The sequence below is a fragment of the Hyaena hyaena genome, unplaced genomic scaffold (genome assembly GCF_003009895.1).
Source record: "Hyaena hyaena isolate Hyena2069 unplaced genomic scaffold, ASM300989v1 scaffold_2, whole genome shotgun sequence".
NCBI classification, from domain to species: domain Eukaryota; kingdom Metazoa; phylum Chordata; class Mammalia; order Carnivora; family Hyaenidae; genus Hyaena; species Hyaena hyaena.
The window spans coordinates 2,851,139-2,868,270 of NW_024080634.1; the positions used below are offsets into that span (position 1 = coordinate 2,851,139).

At 47.3% G+C, this 17,132-nt stretch overlaps 1 non-coding gene across 1 annotated transcript; it reads left to right on the forward strand.

Annotated features, from left to right (window-relative positions):
* Positions 1–8,904: 8,904 nt before the first annotated feature.
* On the forward strand, positions 8,905–9,036 carry LOC120230419. The gene has a single exon (XR_005528011.1). It is a non-coding gene; the product is annotated as a small nucleolar RNA SNORA72 (small nucleolar RNA).
* The last annotated feature ends 8,096 nt before the right edge of the window (positions 9,037–17,132 follow it).

The window sequence follows — 17,132 nt, forward strand, 5'->3', positions numbered from 1 at the left end:
TGTGGGTTTCCCTATTCTGGACATTTCACAGACAGAGAATCGTTCGATGTGTTGATCTTCTATGATTTCTTTCATTTAGCGCAGGGTTTTCAAGGCTCATCCATGTTGTAGCATGTATTTGCACCTTTTTTTAAACTGCTAAATAATTTCTATTAGGTCACTATATCATGGTTTGTTTATCCATTCATAAGTTGTTGGACATTTGGGTTGTTTCTGATTTGGGGCTGTTAGGACGAGAGCTTTAGCTACCCACTTCTGATGCCCATGCAGCTACTTCCTGAAGGCATATGTCTCTGATGGCCAAGTCCCTCACAGGCCAATGCTCCTCCCAAATGACTTAGGCTCTGGGCCCACAGTTCAGATCCCCTTGGTCCTAAGCCCTTCAGACACCTGGCCCTTCCACTGAATCGGAAGGAGGGAGGGAGTGCGGGGCGGGGGGGGGGGGGGGGGGGGGGGGGGGGGGCCCGGGGGGGGAGGGGTCCCTATCGTTCTTTCTTCCACTAGCTTCAGTCAAGCTCCCCCTCCCCCATTCCGTCCAGATGCACTCCAATAACCCTGAACTTCAAAGCAGAGGAGTAGAGCATCCCAGTCATCTTTCTAGAAGTCTCTGTTGCTTCTCTGTAAATTAATCAGCCTATTTGCATTGCTGGGTTGAGGCCTCTAACCCCCAGGGCCCTGTCCAGACAAAAGGGTACTGCCCAGCAACCACCACTGCCATCGACTTAATCCTAGGAAAAATACCTTGCATCTGCGCAAGTTTTTAAGGTTTATTCATTTATTTTGAAAGAGAGAGAGAGAGAGAGAGAGAGAGAGAGAGAGAGAATTCTAAGCAGGCTCCACCCTGTCAGCATAGAGCCCAACATGGGGTGTGATCTAAGGAACAGTGAAATCACGACCTTAGCCTAGATCAAGAGTCAGACACTTAACCAACCCAGCCACCCAGGTGCCCCACATCTATGCAATTCAAGGAGCCCCTTGTGATGTTAACCTCAACCTCCAAATAGACCCTCAAAGGAAATTCCAATTTCTACTGCAAAGGAAGAATCGCTTACAGCTCCTGATCAAGGGCCATTGTTCCACCTTTACCAGTCTTAATATCCAGCCTCTTCCCCTGGCACACAGGAGCCATGTGACACATCTCTGTAACCTGCGGCGTGGCTGAGAGGGAAGGCTGTTTCTGACTGAGAGAGTCTGAGATTGTCCCCCAAGACTGGGCAGGCCTTTGCTTCTGCATGACTTTTTTCTTTTTAGGTTTATTTTTTAGGAATCTCTACCCGCAATGTGGGGCTCGAACTCATGACCTTGAGATGAAGAGTCAGATGCTCCGGGATGCCTGGGTGGCTCAGTCAGTTACGTGCCTGACTCTTGATTTCGGCTCAGGTCATGATCTCACGGTTTGTGAGTTCGAGTCCCAAGTTGGGCTCTATGCTGACAGTGTGGAGCCTGCTTGGGATTCTCTCTTTCTCTTTATGTCTCACCCTCTCTCAAAATAAATAAATAAACTTAAAAAAAAAAACAGAGAGAGTCATCTGCTCCACTGAGTGAGCCACTCAGGCACCCCCTACGTGCCTCCTTTAATCAGAGCACCAAATAGGGAAACCAACCCATCCCAGTTTATCTGGGACTTCCCCACTTTCAGCACTGAAAATCCCCTCTCTGAGTGTGGGCGTAGGCTTAGGAATCCCGGAATCCCCCGGGCTTCTATCAATGGGTTAACAAGGCAGTGAATGAGAAATAAAAAGCCATAGGATGCTCACACCTGAGTTTGGGTAAACATGATTGGCACCCCAAGCATAGGATGGTGCAAAGGCACCCCGAGAAGACGGGGGTGCTGAACCCCAAAGATAGAGAGAGATGGGCAAAGGTCCAAGATAGGAATGGGCGCAAAGGCTCCCAATACAAAGGTATATGAGGTAAGCAAGATCAGGCATGTAGGGCAAAAGTGCCCCCCAGTTTAGTCCTATAGCAGAGATGCTGCTTTCCCAGGAGAATGGGGCCAGGTTAGGCAAAACAAGCCAACTGGACTATAGACCGTTGCAGGTGAAGCAGCCCAGAGCTGAGATGGTTAACAAAAGAAAAGGTGTCTTGTTAACCATGAGGTTATTTCCCATGTCTGTCTTCTCCCCTAGGCCAGCTAAGACAGACAGACACGGTGCCTCCTGTGTGCCGTTAACAACCACCTGCTCATCTGCCCCGCGCCCAGATTTTGTTTTATATTGACCCAAACCCCAAACACTGTAGATCTTCCAAACAAACAAACAAACAAACAAACAAACCAAAAAACCCTTTTCCCTCATGCCCAGAAGTTGATGCTCACAGTTTCTTAGTCTCTTTGTGCACGTCCAACATGTTTGTAAGCCTTCTGATCTTAATAAACATGGGGCGAGGATCCTCATCCGGGTCTCTTGTCTTTTCCCAGACATTAGCCATCTCTCTCTCCTATTTCTTAATCCTGCGTCCCGCTCTCTTGCTAAGACAAGAGAGAACTTCAGACCTAGAGTCTGTGACATCTGAGGAAATGACTTGGTCTCTGGCAAACCCGGACTGTGGGTCGCCCTGCAGAGCATGGTACATTTTAGCCACAACATTGGCTAATGACGGAGGCAGACGACAGGAAATCAACCGTGGGAGTTGTGCCTGGCCAGGTAACCCGCGTAAGTATCAAAGACTTGTCCTCAGTGGCAAGGAAACTGAGCAACAAATCCCTGCAAAGAGGGTTGCAGAATCCAGCAATGGGCAGGTCCTGGCATCATTTTTGGCTTTTTCATTATTATTGAGATAAATACAGTTCGGTGGCATTGAGTACATTTACAGTGTTGTGCAGCCATCACCTGTGTCTAGTTCCAAAATATTTTTATCGCCCCAAAAGGAAGCCCCGATGCTCATTAACTAGACTGCCCACCGCCCTCCTCCAGCAACCACCAATCTGATTTCTGTCTCCGTGGATGAGCCTATTCTGAATATAAATGGAATCAGGCAATATGTGACCTTTTGTGCCTGGCTTCTTCCACTTAGCATGTTTTCAAGGTTCATCCATATTGTAACGTGTGTCGGTGCATCTTTGGTGGTGCATTGTCATGGCGTGTCTTGGAGGTGTGAGCTGAGCTCTGACTGTCCCCGAACTCCTCCAGGGAACAAGACAGACTTCAGCAAATGCTTGTTCCGGCTATTTTTTGAAAATGTTTATTTATTTATTTTGAGACACAGAGTACCTGAGCATGGGAGGGGCAGAGAGAGAGGGAGAGAGAGAATCCGAAGCTGTTTCCATGATGTCAGCCTAGAGCCCCACACGAGGCTCAATCTCACTGTGAGACCTGAGCTGAAATCAAGAGTTGGACACTCAGGGGGCGCCTGGGTCGCTCAGTTGATTAAGTGTCTGACTGGCTCAGGTCATGATCTCACGGTTCTTGAGTTTGAGCCCCGCATCGGGCTCTGTGCTGACAGCTCAGAGCTTGGGGCTTGCTTGAGATTCTGTGTCTCCCTCTCTCTCTGCCCTTTCCTGCTCCCTCAAAAATAAACAAACATTAAAAAAAATAAAAGATGTTCTCGTTATAAAACGAACAGAAGTAAACAGCAGTCATCAAGCAATGACACATGGGTACTCTGATGTGCTCGGGCGGTCGAGCAGTGTGGTCTACGCGGGCACAGAGAGCGCATGGCAATCGCTTGTCACGCCGTCTGCCTCTGCACCTTCCCCTCACCTGTAAACAGCTCGGGTCTCCCTAACTTGAAAAAACAGACACAAATTTCCTTTGTCCCTACCACTTCCTCGGCTCGCCACCACGCTTCATCACCACGCTTTTCTCGGCTTCCTCACACCCACTCACTGGTTAATCCCTCTTGCTTTGGCTTTCCTGCCCTTGCTTCTCCACCAGCACTGCTCGCTAAGGGCCACCGCTGTCCCCAGCCAGCACCCCCGGGCCTTTGGCCCAGCCTCTCCCACCTTTCCTACATCGCAGCTGACCCTGCTCACAAGCCCCCTCCGTCTACGAACTGTTCTTGGCTTCCTCCTCCTCTGCCTTCACGCTGTTCCCACCTCTGCCTTCATGCCGTTCCCATCCCAGTCTCCTCTCGGCTGCAAGATCCTGAAGGCCGAGCCTGTGTTATCATTTTATACCCTTCGGAATGTCACGTACCTTCTCGGTTCTCAATAAATATTGGTCGACGTGGAGTTCTTTGCGCTGTTTGTGTACTTTGGTTTCCAGGATGAAACAGGGACTGATTTCTCAGCACCCTGAGAGGGTGGAAGAGCACATGACCTTGACCTATCTGATTTTTACGCTGTACTGGATGTAATCAGAAGGCTTCGAGGAATAGCTTCCTGAGTTTCTTGATGTTAACAGTTCGTACTGTTACTTTCACACTTAGCTAAGTAACCTTTGATACTGTGTGGTTATAACATAATAACCACATATGTCTTTGTCTTTTCTGTCGAGGGTGAAAAATTGGAAGGGCTTTAACCGCGGGTAAAAGTGTCTTCTCACATCAACCACATAGCATCACAAATCATGTGAAGCAGATGGCTATTTTACCAAGTGGGTTGTATACAAATTACGTGCAGATCACAAAACCACCTGAGCTCTGCTGAGCATGTTAGCCAAAAACATCATTCTGGGGGACGCCTGGGGGGTTTAGCTGGTTAAGCGGCCAATTTCGGCTCAGGTCGTGATCTCACCATTTGTGGGTTCGAGCCCCGCATCGGGCTCTGTGCTGACAGCTCAGAGCCTGGAGCCTGCTTCGGATTCTGTGTCTCCCTCTCTCTCTCTCTGCCCCACCCCTACTCGTACTCTGTCTCTCTCTCTCTCTCTCTCTCAAAAATAAAGAAACATTAAAATAAATAAATAAAAGACAATATTCTGGGAAGCTAATTCCCCTCTATTGATCCCTTTTCTGTTGCTTCTAAGCCAGCCTGGTGGCTGACCCCAGCTTCGAAGTACTGCCTAATCATGGCGTCAGGAAGTCCAAGCTGTGTGACCTAAGCATCCGTGGGGTCGTCAAAGGCTTCAGTCATGCCTTCTGTTGTCATCTGGCCTTTCCTCAGCTTTACTAGAACTGCTTCCAGAAGGGCAGGCCCTGTTCAGTGGGATGCCCGAGGCAAGGGCAGGTCACCCATATTTAGTGTCCCTGGGCTCGTCAAGGCCACAGCTCCAAAGAGGAGCCCAGACTTTTCCCTACCTTCCCCAGGTGACCCATCAGCCCAGGCCGCTTCACCACCCCACTGAACCGACTCGGGGTCCAAGGATGTCCTCGGCAGCTGGGAACTTCCTTCCTTCCTCTTCCTCGCCCCATCTGAATAAACCACCATGTCCTCGGCCACCAGCTCAGAGACACAAATCCCTTCTTTAGGAGTATCTCTCTCGTTTGACTTCTCTCATGGGGGAATTGTCAAAATCCTCAACGTGATCTCCAGGTCTTCCTCGGATATTGTGGATGGTGAGGCTAACCTCAGAGTTATGTGGCCTCATGGTGTCCCCCATGCCATCCACATGTCTCCTGGGCACCTTCTCAGGGGCCCCTCCCTTTCCGGAGAACAGTGGCCCTCTTCAGGGGTGTACAGGAGGTGTGCTGAGCACCCAGGGTTACCTGCTCCGTAGATGGGAGTGGTCAGCGCCTTACCTGGAAACCTCAGGCCAGAAATGCTCTACAATGTGGGGTTTCAGAAAGGTGATCGTGGTGTAGGCAATCAGCCCCTCCGGCGGGGTGTGTGCCAGCACCTGTAATCAAACCATTTCTAGTTCTCAAAGGAAACCTGGAACTATTTCACATTTAATGGGATAATCAAAGACTATATAATCTTTAATAGCCTTGTGTTCATTCAGATTTCGAGTTCCAAAACTGTGATTTCCAGAGCTCTTGTGGATTTTGGAGTTGTTAATTGGAATCGTGGACCTGTATGATACTTACTGCATTTCCCGCGATCTAGTTATTTTATTCTGTGACCCTTTGTTTTTTAAAACCCTTCCATAGCAGCCTGGAGTATGACATACTCATTTCTCAGCAGAGACCATTCTGGTCCCTTGGCATATTTTCTCTTCTTATCGGCTCCAGTGACCTTTGGCCCGCAGATAGGAGGAGCCCCAGTTAGTATATGACATCACTGGGTCGTTGGCATGCCCTGGCCCAAAGTGACCCTGGAGTTTCCCCAGGCCTTGGGACTCCCTGAGGGGGTCAGAGCCTCCAGCGCTGATTTGGAATCATTTTACTTATGCGTCCTGATCTGACTTGCAATTCACAATAAGGGTAAAATAGCCTTAGAGTTAGACGTCCCTCTCACTGAGGTTCTCTAAAAGGTGGACTTTGACTCACGGAATATATAGATTGATCTGCTGTCCCGACAATCATTGACAAATGATTTTGCAACCCTCTATTAAGGTCTTAGATTTGACGTACAATATTTTTTTTCTTTTTCGCTGCTTGGTTGAGTTGTAATCGGTATACATTATGCTGTGCATACTTGAAGTGTACATTTTCATGAGTTGTTTTTTTTTAATTTTTTTTTATGTTTTATTTATTTCTAGGAGAGAGAGAGAGAGACAGCATGAGCAGGGGAGGGTCAGAGAGAGAGGGAGTCACAGACTGAAACAGGCTCCAGGCTCTGAGCTGGCAGTCAGCACAGAGCCCGACGCGGGGCTCGAACCCACGAACCGCGAGATCATGACCTAAGCGAAAGTCGGACGCGTAACTGACTAAGCCACCCAGGCACCCCTCATGAGTTTTTTACATCTAGGAAACCACCACCACGATCAAAATAAAAGTTTCGCTCACCCCCAAAGTTTCCTCATTGTGAACAGTTTTAAAATAAAAGGTGTTAAGGAGCAACTATGTGGCTCAGTCAGTTAAGAATCTGACTGTTGATTTTGGCTCAGGTCAGGATCTCACGGTTGTGGGACTGAGCCCCACATCGGGCTCTGCGCTGACAGCGTGCAGCCTGCATGGCATTCTCTCTCTTCCTCTCTCTCTACCCCTCCCCTGCTCGTTCTCTCTCTCCCTCAAAAAGAAATAAACATTTGAAAAATAAAATAAAGGATGTCAAGATTATAAGGAAAGTAAAAGTCTCCTCCCTTTGCAAGCTCTTGTTTGTAAGGGACAAACCCAGTTGCTTATCATTTTGATTTGGTTTATTTTTAAAATCCAAGCAGCACTAAAATCTAGATTTCAATGCTACTGATGGATAATACATGATGAATTCTACACTTTTTGGAATCCTGAATCTGCTGCTTCAAAAAAGAATCTGGCGCAACATAACGTGGTGCCTGGATCAGATCCTGGAACAGAGAAAAGACATGAATGTGAAAACTGGTGAAATCCAAACAAAGCTTGGGGTTTAGTTGATATGAAGATACCAGTGTTGATTTCCAGGTTTTGACAAGTCTTCCTTTGACAATGGAAGGACCTCAGGGAAACCGAAATGGGGTGGGGAGCACGCAGAACTCTGTACTATCTTTGTGCCTCTTCTGTAAATCTAAAATTGTCTGGGGACGCCTGGGTGGCTCAGTCGGTTAAGCATCTGACTTTGGCTCAGGTAATGATCTCACAGTTCATGGGTTCGAGCCCCGCGTTGGCCTCTGCGCTGACAGCTAACTCAGAGCCTAGAGCCTGCTTCAGTTTCCGTATCTCCCTCTCTCTCTGACCCTCCCCTGCTCACGCTGTCTCTCTCTCTCTTTCATAAAAACAAAATAAAACAAAACACGTAAAAAAAATTGTCCAAAATACAAACTTTATAGGAAAAAAAAAAGACTCCAATGGCAATTAGACACTAGAGGAGAACGTTTTATCGTAGGTGCTTTTTTTTTTTTAAGTTTGTTTGTTTGTTTATTCATTTTGAGAGAGAGAGAGGAAGCACAAGCAGGCTCTGTACTGGCCTGAAGCAGGGCTCGAACCCATAAACTGTGAGGTCCTGACCTGAGCTGAGAGCAAGAGTTGGATGCTTAACCAACGGAGCCACCCAGGCACCACTTAAGGTGCTGTTTTAAGCAAAAGATGTTATTAAACCTCCAAATACTGAGCAAGCAACAGCTCTCATATTGCAATTGTTTTTAAGTAACAACAAAGTGGGGGCTCCTGGGTGGCTCAGTCCATTGTCCTACTGACTCTTGATTTCAGCCCAGGTCATGGTCTCATGGTTTGTGAGATCCAGCCCCTCACTGGGCTCTGTGCCGACATTGTGAGGCCTGCTTACTCTCTCTATCTCTCTCTCTCTTTCTCGCCCTCTCCCTTTCCCTCTGCCCCTCCCCCTCGAATAAATAAATAAACATTTTTTAAAAAGTAACAACAAAGCACGTTTCACTTTCTGTTGCTACTTTTCCCTCCTAATCGGGATTACCATCTTTTCTTATTCTTTTCCATTGTCGCCTGTGCGGCCCTTCGCCTACCAATGACAAACCATTTCTAAAAGCAAGGTTGCGCAGAAGGTTTGTGTTTTGATTCTTAGAAATGAGACCAAGCTGCTTTCAAGTGAAGGACTAAAGAGGAATTTAATTCGCGGAATAGAAACAGTCTCTTCTGTTTTGTGTTTGCCGAGATGTCAATATTGTTTCTTCTGGGGGTGGGAGGCGGGGGTGGGGAACATTTGCAGAAGAAGAGGCCAGGTCAAAAGCAAAGGCCCTCCTTTCTCCTGGCCCAAGGCCGCATTGGGTGCAGTCAGGCCCCTAAGTGCCGGATGCACTCAGGAGGCTGATGCAGGACCCGTGTGGACACCTGGGTGCACTAAGGATGTGAGCCCAGGCTCATCCTCCCCCTCGACTGGATCTGGATCGATGAGCTTCTCAGCTGTGCTCACAGCAGGTTCAATGCCTGAGGGCCCTTCCCCTATTTCCCGGCCTTTGTCCAAACTCCAGAAAGCCCTGGAAAGTTGGACAGGGAGCTAGGTTTGATTTCATTGACATAGCAAAAAATGATTCCATACCACAAATATTCTCGCTCTTCTGATTCTGTAATAATAAGGGCAGGCTGAACATTCGCTATATAAGACCGTGCACATGTCCTCAGATCTACTTCTTTCCCTAGGACTGGTTTTATCAAGTCTGATTTATATAAAGCATCTTATATAGGAAATGTCTGTAACTCTAGGTATCTGATTCTCCTTGAGAAACGACAGCAAAGCTAGTGTGATAACTTTTGAAGATTAACCATTGCTAATTTAATGAATGGTAAAACTAAAGAAAAATCAAAAGCCAAAAACAAAAAACAAAACAAAAAAAACCCTGATTCCATAGTTCTTGTTTCTGAGTGTTGTGAAGTCAAGCACAGGAATGCCCAACTTTTTAAAAGATACGCTTTCTTGAGGCACCTGGGTGGCTCAGCCAGATAAGTGTCCAACTTCCACTCAGGTCATGATCTCAGGGTTTGGTTTGTGGGGGCGAGCCCCGTGTCGGGCTCCCTCCTGACAGTGTGGAAGGAAGCCTGCTTGGGATTTGCTCTCTTTCCCTCTCTTTTCTTCTCTCTCTGCCCCTGCCCCACTGTCACTTTCTCTGTCTCTCTCAAAAATAAATAAATAAACTTAAAAGAAAAGATAACACTTTCTGCTGATGAAAATATGTATTCTAGGTCAGGAAGTGCAGAGTATTTTCAATAATCAGCTTTGCCCATTTGGCTTCCTTTTGAAAGGACTTTTTTTTTTTTTTTGGCTTGTAATTATTAAACTTTAAAGTCTGTGGGCATGTTGAAGTTTAAACTTAGCTACAATGCTTTGTTCCAGGCTGTCTCTAAAGTGTCTCGAATAATACCTGGCATGTAAGTGAGTGCTCAATAGCTATCTGTTGAAAAAAAATATTTGTTTAGGGATAAAAAGTAAATGGATCCATCTCTTTCAAACCTTGGACAAGTCAAAACTTAGCTGTTGAATTCATTTCCTAGAATTGCCTTCATCTGAGTCAAAGTGCTTTAGGACTGATTCAGTTTAAAAAATTGTTTTTAATGTTCATTTTTGAGAGAGAGACAGAGCATGAGCAGGGGCGGGGCAGAGAGAGGGGGAGACACGGAATCTGAAGCAGGCTCCAGGCTCCAAGCTGCCAGCGCAAAGCCCAACACGGGGCTCAAACTCACGAGTCTTGAGATCATGACCTGAGCTGAGGTCGGACACTTAATCGACTGAGTCACCCAGGCGCTCCAGATTGATGCACTTTCTAAAGCAACAGGAGTGATGTCTCTTTGAGAAACAAGAGTGTCTTTGGGCCTGAGATGGTCCAGGCAGGTTCTGGGGCTTCATCTGCATAGATGCCCTGTACCACGTGGGGGAGGCGGTGTGAGGAGATATTTGCAGCTCTCCCCAGGGGCCTGGGTATTTATTTGACTGGGACAGTACCAGCAGGTGACAGCGCCCTCCCCACTGCATGTCTGGGGAAGGTCAAGGCAGGGCAGGAGGCTTCCTCAAGTCGGTGGGGGTGGAGGTGGGGGAGACTTTGAGCTGGAGGTGAGACCCTCAGGCCGGTCAGAAGAAACTGCCCCTTGGCGAACACTTCCCAAGTTCCTCCCTCGAGCGTTTCCCTCAAGCTACAGCTGGGGACTTTGAAAAGCTGTGGGGTGCCTGGGTGGCTCAGTTGGTTAAGCATCTGACTTCAGCTCAGGTCAAGATCTTACAGTTTGCAGGTTCAAGCCCCGCATCGGGCTCTGTGCTGATGGCTCAGAGCCTGTTTTGGATTCTGTGTTTCCGTCTCTCTCTGCCCCTTCCCCACTCACTCTTTGTGTCTCAAAACTGAATAAATGCTAAAAAATTTTTTAAAAAATTTAAAAAAGCTGTGGGAGTCAGTACTTCCTGGGCACAGCCAAAGGGCCACCTCAGCTCTGGCCAGAGCTTCCCTTCTCTCCACGTGGAGGGCCCAGCCACCTTGGGGCCTGGCACTGGCCCCGGGGCAGAAGAGAGAGAGGAGGGCTCCCGCAGAATCCACGATGGCAGACCCAAGGAGAGCCTCCTGGGACAGAGCCCAGTCCGGCTCATCAGCCTCTCAGCAGCACGTCCAGCATGGAGTCGGAGACGCGAGATGCCGGGTTTGTTGGGCGGCCTTGGTGTCCTGTCCCCGCCATTGAAATGCAAGCTCCCCAAGCTCAGAGTTCTTGTTTCTTGTGTTCCAAGGCCCAGTGTGGAGTAGATGCTCAATAAACACGTGTTAAAATGAACCAGGGAGGGACGGAAGGAAGGAAGGGAGGAAGGGAGGGAGGGCAGAAGGAGGAAATGAAGGAAGTGAAGAAGGAAAGGAGGAGGGAAAGAAAAAAGGAAGAATGAAGGGAGTAAACTGAAAACAACCTGTATCTTTCTACCCCTGGACTCTTTCTGTTCTGCCCTCACCAACAAACTGTACCTAAATGAATTTGTGTTCATTTTGTTTTGACTTGTTTCCTATGTAAGTCACATGACTGATGTTTGAGGTTTCAAAGACAAGACGAAAGTTCACCTTCACCATAATAAGACTATATGAAAAGGGAAGTTCACAAAGCATTTAACACCCATGACATGTAAGAGAAGCTCCGGGTGACAGGCGGCTGCCGGATGTCTGTGACTCCGCAGGGCCATTCACGGAAGGAGTTAGCCAACCCAGGGCTGAAGCTAGAGGGTTGCTACAGAATGAATCTGCTGCGCCTGGCTGGCATCTTTATTCCCCGGGCCCACGTCATACTCTGGGCTTTGCAAAGTCAAGACAGTGTCTGTAGCGTGTCCTGCAACTATGGGCGGCCTGATGTTTACACGGTCATGAAACACAAGTACGTGAGAAGCAAGATCCCCTTCCAGCCCACCCTGAATGTGGTTTGTATAATCTTCTCAAAAACGGATGTAATGCTGCCTCCTCGCCATTTACTGCCCCTCAAGAATCTAGGAGTTTCTACATGTGCGCTGCGGTTGTTTCTGGGTCGTAAGATTCTGTGGGAATTGTTTTCCTCTATATTATTTTTCTGTATTTTAGATTCACCACAGTGAGTAAATACTGTTATTACAGTAAGGACAAAAACAGTAACGAAGGCTGGCCCCTTTTTCCATTCCATTGTAAGTTAGCCCGCGTGCTAAAGGCAACCAGTACAAAAGTGGCCATTGTTGAGCAGAAGTCAGACCTGAAGCAAAATGAGTGTGTTTTTAACTGCCTTTTTTTTTAATGTTTATTTATTTTTGAGAGAGAGAGAGAGAGAGAGAGAGACGGTGCAAGTGGGGGAGGGGCAGAGAAAGAAGGAGACACAGAATCCAAAGCAGGCTCCAGGCTCTGAGCCGCCAGCACAGAGCCCAATGCGGGACTCGAACCCACAAATCATGAGATCGTGACCTGAGCTGAAGGCAGATGCTTAACTGACTGAGCTACCCAGGCGCCCTTAACTGGCTTTCTTAATGCACCTTTGGACGTTAAGTAGCCTGGTTTGTATTTTGCTAAGAAACTGATTTTAGTAAATGTGGACTTTAGGACCGTATGTGGACATACCGCCTACTCACCACCACACATTCTTTGTCTTCATTTCCTAGACTCAAACTTGCTCTAGACTATAATTTCTTATCTAATATTTTGTACCATGTATTCTTTTTTATTTACGAATCTTTACATTACGAAAAACATGCGTGAAGGGGCGCCTGAGTGTCTGAGTTGGTTAAGCATCGACTTCAGCTCAGGTCACGATCCCACGGTTTGTGGGTTCGAGCCCTGCATTGGGCTGTATGCTGACAGCTAGGAGCCTGGAGCCTGCTTCAGATTCTGTGTCTCCCTCTCTCTGCCCCTCCTCCACTCACGTTCTCTCTCCTCTCTCAAAAATAAATAAACATTAGAAAAGAAAAGAAAAATATGTGTTAAGAAAAAAACAGCCAGTGTTGCCTGGGTGGCTCAGCCGATTAAGCATCTGACTTTGGCTCAGGTCATGATCTCTCGGTTCATGGGTTCGAGCCCTGCATCGGACTCGCTGTTGTCAGCGAGCTCACTTCAGATCCTTTGTTTCCCTCTGTCTGCTCCTACCCTACCTCCCCCTCTCAAAAATAAATAAACATTTTTAAAAAGTGGGAAACAACCATACAGTATATTTATTATTTTAAGCTGCCTTAGAATTCCAAAGAATGAGGTATAGTGTTCTTTCTTTCTTTCTTTCTTTTCTTTCTTTTCTTTCTTTCTTTCTTTCTTTCTTTCTTTCTTTCTTTCTTTCTTTCTTTCTTTCTTTCTTTCTTTCTTTCTTTCTTTCTTTTTCTTTCTCTCTCTCTCTCTCCCTTCCTTCCTTCNTTCTTTCTTTCTTTCTTTCTTTCTTTCTTTCTTTCTTTCTTTTTCTTTCTCTCTCTCTCTCTCCCTTCCTTCCTTCCTTCCTTCTTTCCTTCCTTCCTTCCTTCCTTCCTTCCTTCCTTCCTTCCTTCCTTCCTTCCTTAACTGAGAAGCGGGATTCAGCTGATACTTCACTGGTATTGCCCAAGCTAAGCCAGTGCATTGACTCAGGTGATCAGCATTATTACATCACACATCAGCTTCTTCTGGAAGTCTCTGCTTTGGCATGAGTTTCTTCAAGGGGAATGTATGCCCAGAAAGCTTTGTCTGTGGAGGAGAAGGAAGTAAATGAAGAAACTCTGCTGTTGCTCATCATCCCTCCTCTTCACTGCTGTAAGATATTAGAAAATATATGTTCATCTCTGCCCCTGGTCTCTGGCATAGAGTTCCCGAAGCTGTTGTAATTTCCTGGGTGATGGGAGTGTCTTTTTTGTAATTTCTTGGGTGATGGGAGTGTCTTTTGTTCTCGTGAGGTGACTCTTAGTGGGCTTAGGGATGGCCCCTGGATGACAGCTGGTCACCAGAAAGAACACGCCATGATTAGAAGCTTGGAATTTTCTCTTAAGAAGGGAGCAGACTCCAGAGTTAATGATTGACCATGCCTACGTGAGGAAGCCTCCATATAAAATCCCAATAGTATAGCGTCGGGAGAGCTTCTGGGTTGGTGAACGAATCCATGTGTTGGGAGGGTGACCCACCCCAACTCCACGGAGGCTGAAGCTCCTACACTCAGGGCCCCCCCAAACCTCTCCACATGTATCTCTACATCTGGCTGTTCATCTGTACCCTTTACCATATCCTTTAATAAGCTGTTCAATGTAAGGAAGTGTTTCCCTGAGTTTTCTGAGCCGCTCAGCAAATTAATCAAATCTGAGGAGAGGGTTGTGGGAACTTGGATTTGTAGCCCAGTCAGACAAAAGTGGTGGGTCACCTGGGGACCCACTATTTACAAGGGGCATCTGAAATATGGTGGGAGCAGTCTTGTGGGGCGGAGCCCTGACCCCGTGGGATCCGACACTGTCTCCTGGTCGATAATGTCAGAATAGAGTCAAACTGTAGGACACCCAGCTGGTGTCATGGAGAATTGCTTGGTATGGGGAAAACCACACACACATTTGGAGACCAGCGTCCGAAGTGTTGTGAATGTGGCAGTCATGTGAGAACAAGGAAGACACACGGGAGAAAATCAGAGAGGAAAGATAAGGGGTTTTCCTACACGCCTACCCAGTGGACCCACGAACTGGCCAGCACTGCCCGGGTCATGGCCCAGCCAGTGCCTCTTTGTAAACAGAAAGTTGTAGCCTTGGGGCGCCTGGGTGACTCAGTTGGTTAAGCATTTGACTTCAGCTCAGGTCATGATCTCACAGTTCGTGAGAGCCCCACATTGGGCTCTCCGCTGTCAGCACAGAGCCCACTTTGGATTGTTTGTCCCCCTCTCTCTGCTCTGGCCCCACTCACTCTCCTTTTCTCTCTCTCTCTCTCTCTTTCATAAATAAGCAAACGTTAAAAGAAAAAAAATAAAGCTGTAGCCTTGTTACAAATGAATGTATACAGATCACTCTGAGTGACGCAGAAATCCTGCCCACCCCCACCCGTCCTAACCCCAGGCTTCAGAAACAATGACAAATCCTTCTGTCCCTTCTTTTTAAATGTAGGCTTTTATAGCAACCAAGTCAACAGCACACTGAACCGAACAACCAAAGGATGAACACCGGCCCCAAAGAGCATAACCCTGCTAGGGCCATGGCCTATGGATCTGGGGGGAAAGGGAGTGTTGGTCTGGTGGCCAGCCTCGGGAGATGGAACTTTTGGGGTGTGCGTGTGCCCAGTGAGGAGACAGGGCACGGCTGGAGCAGTACAAGAGCCCAAGGCGGAGGTGCTAGAAGTCTGGTGTCAGTCTGTACAGCCCCTGCGCAGAGCTGAATAATGGCCCCGAAGACAGCCATGCCCTAATCCCTAATCCCTGTGGATCCGCTACTGTACTCTCTGCAGAAGGGACGTGGCAGATGTGATTAAGTTAAGGACCTGGGGGTGGGGAGATTATCCTAGATTACCCAGGTGGGCCCAAAGGGGGCATGAGACTCCTTAAAAGGGAAGGTGAGGGGGGTGGCAGGAATGTCCAAAAAGGAGATGTGCCCATTGATGGATGGATGGATGGAAGGATGGATGGATGGATGGAAGGATGGATGGATGGAAGGATGGATGGATGGATGGATGGATGGATGGATGGATGGATGGAAGGATGGATGGATGGATGGATGGATGGATGGATGGATGGATGGATGGAAGGATGGATGGATGGATGAATGGAAGGATGGATGGATGGATGGATGGAAGGAAGGATGGATGGATGGATGGATAAAGGAGATGTGGTGTATATATTCAATGAAATATTGTTCAACCATTAAAAAAAAAAAAGGAAATCCTGTCATTTGTGACAACATGAATGGACCTTGATGGCATTATGTTAAGTGCAATATATCAGAGCAAGACAAACACCATATGATCTCACTTATATGTGGGATCTAAAAAAAGACAAAAAGAAAGCCAAACTCACAGGTACAGAGAATAGACTGGTGGTTGCTAGAGGTGAAGGCGAGGAGCAAAATGGGTGGAGATGGTCACAAACAAGGCGCCTGGGTGGCTCATGGGTTTGAGCCCCACATTGGGCTCTGTGCTGACAGCTCAGAGCCTGGAGCCTGCTTCAGATTCTGTGTCTCCCTCTCTCTCTGCCCTTCCCCCTCTCTCACTCTGTCTCTCTCTGTCTCTCAAAAGCAAATGTTAAAAACTTTTTAAAAATAAATGCTTTTAACTTTTAGAATATGTAACATAAAATCATCTTGATTATATGATTTCCGTCATAAAAAATTACTGAACTGGGGTCTGAGGGGAACTCTTGTTGGTGCTTATAAGGTGAATAGTCATGATTTCTGATCCAGAAAAGGTGTATAGTGGAAGCCTGGCTCAGAGCAAGTAACGTGGCTGTAAGGGAGGCTGGGAATTTGCATTTTCTGAAAGTATTCATAAGGCTGAAAATTACCCAGATGTGCCAAGGGTATTCAAAAGGTCCAGTCAGAAAACAAGATAAACATTACTTGAGGGGCGACTGCATGGCTCGGTCGGTTGAGTGTTTGATTCTTGATCTTATCTCAGGTCTTGATCATGCGTTCAAGCCCCATGTTGGGCCCCATGCCTAGCATGGGGCCTACTTAAAAAAAAAAAAAAAAAAGATAAACATATGTTGGTTATGAGGAGGGAGAAATACGGCACAGGCTAAGGTCTCAACAAGTGGCGCTTATTCTTATTGGAGAGTGTGAGCAAAACTCCCAGTTTGCTGGGATTTACACAAACCCCCTGGCCTTGATCCCATGAAAAAATCTCCACTGCACCCCTTCCAGGTCCCACTGGCGTCTTCCCAAAGCCCTGGGCCCCAACCCTGGGGTTGCTGGTCTTTTCCTGGGGACTCACCAGGGTCAGGAATATTAAAGTGTTGGCACATACCTAAAAATAAGTGAATCCTCTCTTTTTGAAAAGAAGGAGGGGCACCTGGGTGGCTCAGTTGGTTAAGCATCTGACTCTTGATTTCTGCTCAGGTCATGACCTCACAGTTTCCTGAGTTCGAGCCCCACACCAGGCTCTACGTTGACCCTGCAGAGCCTCCTTGGGATTCTTTCTCTCCCTCCCTCTCTCTGCCCCTCCCTGCTCACATTCTCTCTGTCTCTCTCAAAATAAATAAACTTTTAAAAAATCATTAAAAAAAGAAGTGAAAAAGGACCCATAAAATTTCCTCCTCTCTCTGCCTACTCTCTCTTCTCTCTGCCAAATTTCTAGATACTACCCATCCGATTTTACAGAGGAATGGAATGCATAATGTACTTTGTGACAGTCACTCTTGAAAGGGTCCCTCATAAAAGG